This window comes from Callorhinus ursinus, unplaced genomic scaffold (assembly GCF_003265705.2).
Source record: "Callorhinus ursinus isolate GAN/ISIS: 27379988/994484 unplaced genomic scaffold, GSC_fseal_2.0 scaffold8, whole genome shotgun sequence".
NCBI lineage: Eukaryota > Metazoa > Chordata > Mammalia > Carnivora > Otariidae > Callorhinus > Callorhinus ursinus.
The window spans coordinates 8,681,982-8,686,712 of record NW_027397070.1 but is presented as its reverse complement, the minus strand read 5'-3'; positions in this window follow the sequence as shown (position 1 = coordinate 8,686,712).

The window sequence follows — 4,731 nt, the reverse complement described above, 5'->3', positions numbered from 1 at the left end:
TGTGTGTGTGTGTGTGTGTGTGTGTGTGTGTGTGTGTGTGTGTGTGTGTATCTCCCACATCTTCTTTATCTAATCATCAGTTGATGGACATTTGGGCTCTTTCTATAATTTGGCTATTGTAAACAGTGCTGTTATAAACATCAGGGTGCATATATCCCTTCAAATTAGTGTTTTTGTAACCTTTGTGTAAATACTTAGTACTGTGATTGTTGGATCATACTGTAGTTCTATTTTTAACTTTTTGAGGAAGCTCCATACTGTTTTCCAGAGTGGCTACACCAGTTTGCATTCCCACCAACAGTGTGTGTGAGTGTGTGAGTATTCCCTTTCCTCCACATCCTCACCAACACTTGTTTCTTGTGTTGTTAATTTTAGCCATTGTGACAGGTGTGAGGTTATATCTCACTGTAGTTTTGATTTGCATTTCCCTGTTGATGAGTGATGTTGAGCATCTTTCCATGTGTCTCTTGGCCATCTGCATGTCTTCTTTGGAGAAATGTCTGTTCATGTCTTCTGCCCATTTTTAATTGGATTATTTGTAGGTTTTTTTGTGTGTGTTGAGTTGTCTAAGTTTTTTATATATTTTGGATACTAACCCCATACTGGATATATCTTTGCAAATATCTTCTCCCATCCCACTGATTGCCTTTTAGTTTTGTTAATTGTTTCCTTCACTCTGTAGAAACTTTTTACTGTGATGTAGTCCTGATAGTTTATTTTTGCTTTTGTTTCCCTTGCCTCAGAGGACCTATCGAGAAAAAGTTGCTACAGCCTATGTCAAGGAAGTTACTGCTTCTGTTCTCTTCTAGGATTTTTATGGTTTCATGTCTCATATTTAGGTCTTTTATCCATTTTGAATTTGTTTTTGTGTGTGGTAAAACAAAGTAGTCCAGTTTTATTCTTTTGCATGTTGCTGTCCAGTATTCCTAACACTGTTTGTTGAAGAGACTGTCTTTTTTCCCATTGGATATTCTTTCCTGCTTTGTCAAATGTGAATTGACCATAAAGTTGTGTGTTTATTTCTGGATTTTTCTATTCTGTTCCATAGACTTGTGTTTCTGTTTTTGTGCCAGTACCATACTGTTTTGATCAGTACAGGTTTGTAATATAACTTGAAGTCTGGAATTGTGATGCCTCCAGCTTTACTTTTCTTTTTCAAGATTGCTGTAGCTATTCGGGGTCTTTAGTGGTTCCATATAAATTTTACGATTGTTTGTTCTAGTTCTGTGAAAAATGCTGGTAGTATTTTGATAGGGATTGCATTAAATGTATAGATTGCTTTGGGCAGTATGGACATTTTCACAATATTTGTTCTTGGTGCAGTTGTAAATGGGACTGATTCCTTGATTTCCCCTTCTGCTGCTTCATTAGTGGTGTATATAAATGCAACAGATTTCTGTACATTTTGTATCCTGTGACTTTATTGAAATCATGTATCAGCTCTAGCAATTATTTGATGGAGTCTTTTGGGTTTTCTATATAGAGTATCATGTTATCTGCAAGTAGTGAAAGTTTGACTTCTTCCTTGCTCATATGGAAGCTTTTTACTTCTTTTTGTTATCTGCTGAGGTTAACACTTCCAGTACTATGTTGAATAACAGTGGAGAGAGTGGACATCCCTGTCTTATTCCTGACTGTAGAAGAAAAGCTCTCTTTTTTCCCATCAGGGATAATATTAGCTGTGGTTTTTCACATATCATCTTTATATTGTTGAGGTATGTTCCCTCTGTTCCTACGTTGTTGAGGGTTTTTATCATGAATGAATGTTGTTCTTTGTTAAGTACTTTTTCTTCATCTTTTGAGAGGATCATATGGTTCTTATCCTTTCTTTTATTAATGTAGTGTATCACATTGATTGATTTGTGAATATTGAACTACCCTTGCAGCCCAGGAGTAAATCCCACTTGATCATGGTGAATGATTCTTTTAATGTACTGTTGGATTCAATATGCTAGTATTTTGTTGAGAATTTTTGCATCCATGTTCATCAGAGATATTGGCTTGTAGTTCTCTTTTTTAGTGAAGTCTTTGTCTGGTTTTGGGATCAGAGTAATGCTGGCCTCATAGAATGAGTTTGGAAGTTTTTCTTCCATTTCTATTTTTTGGAATAGTTTGAGAAAAATAGGCAGTAACTCTTCTTCAAATGTTTGGTAAAATTCACCTGTGAAGCTATCTGGCCCTGGACTTTTGTTGGCTGGGAGATTTTGGATTACTGATTTAATTTCTTTGCTGGTTATCAGATGTCTGTTCAAATTTTCTATTTCTTCCTATTTCAGTTTTGGTAGTTTATATGTTTCTAGAAATTTTCTTCCAGATTGTCTAATTTGTTGGCATATAATTTTTCAAAATATTCTCATAATTGTTTGTATTTCTGTGGCATTGGCTGTTATTTTTCCTCTCTCGTTTGTGATTTTTTTTTTTTATTTAGGTCTTTTCTGTTTTTTTCTTAATGAGTCTGGCTGGAGGCTTACCAATACTATTGAGTTTTTCTAAGAACCAGTTCCTGGTTTCATTGATCTGTCATATTGTTTTTAAAAATTTCTATATCATTTATTTCTGCTCTAATCTTTATTATTTCCTTCCTTCTGCTGTCTTTAGGCTTTATTTGTTGTTCTTTTTCTAGCTCCTTTAGATGTATGGTTAGGTTGTTTATTTGACATTTTTCTTGCTTCTTGAGGGAGGCCTGTATTGCTATAAACTTTCCTCTTAGAACTGCTTTTGCTGCATCCCAAAGGTTTTGGACCATTGTGTTTTCATTTTCATTTGTTTCAATGTACTTCTTTATTTTTTTCTGTTATATCCTGGCTGATTCATTCATTGTTTGGTAGAATCTTATTTAACTTCCATGTATTTGTGATCTTTCCAGATTTTTTCTTGTGGTTGACTTCTAGTTTCATAGTGTTATGTTCAGAAAAGATGCATGGTATGACTTCAATCTTTTAAAATTTTTTGAGGCTTGTTTTGTGGTCTAATAGGTGATCTATTCTGGAAAATGTTCCATGTGCACTTGAAAATAATGTGTATTCTGCTATTTTAGCATGGAATTTTCTGAATATAATCTTTTAAATTCATCTGATCCAGTTTGTCATTCAGAGCTATTGTTTCCTTGCTGATTTTCTGTTTAAATTGTCTGTCCACTGATGTAAGTGGGGGGTGGTATTAAAATACCCTACTATTATTGTATTATTATTATTGATTAGTTCCTTTATGTTTGTTAACTGTTTTATGTATTTGGGTGCTCCCACACTGAGTGCACAATTATTTAAAATTGTTATATCTTCTTGTTGGATTGTCCCCTTTATTATGATATAGTGCCCCCTTTGCCTCTTGTTAACAGTCTCTGTTTTAAAGTCTAGTTTGTCCAATTTAAGTATTGCTACTCTGGCTTTCTCTTGACAGCCATTTGCATGATAAATATTTCTCTGTCCTCTCACTTTCAATCTGCAGGTGTCTTTAAGTCTGAAATGAGTCTCTTGTAGGCAGCATATAGGTGCATCTTGGTTTTTTTATTTATTCTGTCACCTGTCTTTTGATTAGAATTTTTATTCCATTTATATTCAACGTAATTATCGATAGATATGTATTTATTACCATTTTGTTACTTGTTTTGTGGTTTTTTTGTAGTCCTCTGATCCTTTCTTGTCTTTTTCTCTTTCATGGTTTTCTGGTTTTCTTTAGTGATATATTTGGATTTCTTTCTCTTTATTCTTTCATAGTAGCAGTTTTTGATTTGTGGTTACCATTAGGTTTGTGTGTATCATCTTCTGCATATAGCAGTCTATATTAAGCTGATGATTGTTTAAGTTTAAACCCATTGTTTACCCCTCCCCATGTTTTAGGTGTATGGTGCCATATTTAAATCCTTTTATTTTGTGAGTTCCTTGACTGTTTTTTTACAAAAATATTCATTTTTACTGCTTTTGTGTTTCCCACCTTCATACTGTCATTTTTGGTCTTTCTTTTCCACTCAAAGTGTCCTCTTTAATATTTCTTGCAGGGCTGATTTAGTGGTTATGATCTCTTTTAGTGTTTGTTTGTGTGGGAAACTCTTTATCTTTCCTTCTATTCTGAATGATAGCCTTGCCGGATAGAGTGTTCTTGGCTGCAAGCTTTTCTCATTCAGCCCTTTGAATATATCATGGCACTCCTTTCTGTCTTGTAAAGTTTCTGCTGAAAAATCTGCTGATAGCCTAATGGGGTTTCCTTTGTAGGTAACTGTCTTCTTTTGTCTTGCTACTTTTATTTATTTACTTATTTTTTGTCATTATATTTTGCCATTTTAATTACAATATGTCTTGGTGTGGCTCTGCTTTTGTTGATTTTGATGGGAGTTTTCTGTGCTTCCTCGATGTGGGTATATGTTTCCTTCCCCAGATTAGGGAAGTTTTCAGCTGTTGTTTCTTCAGATAAATTCTCTGCCTTCTTGTCTCTCTCTTCTTCTTCTGGAACTCCTATAATATGAATGTTATTAAGTGTATATTATGTTATGGAGACACTGAGCTCCCTAAGTCTCTTTTCATGTTGCATAATTCTTTTTTCTCTCTTTTGGTCAGCTTGATTACTTTCCATTACTCTGTCTTCTAGGTCATTAACTCATTCCTTTGCTGTTCATTCCCTCAAGAGTGTTTCTCATTTCACTTATTGAGCCCTTTATTTCTGCTATGTTATTCCTTATCTCTTTGTTAATAGTCTGACTGATGTCCTCCACTCTTTTCTCAAGTCAATGAGTAT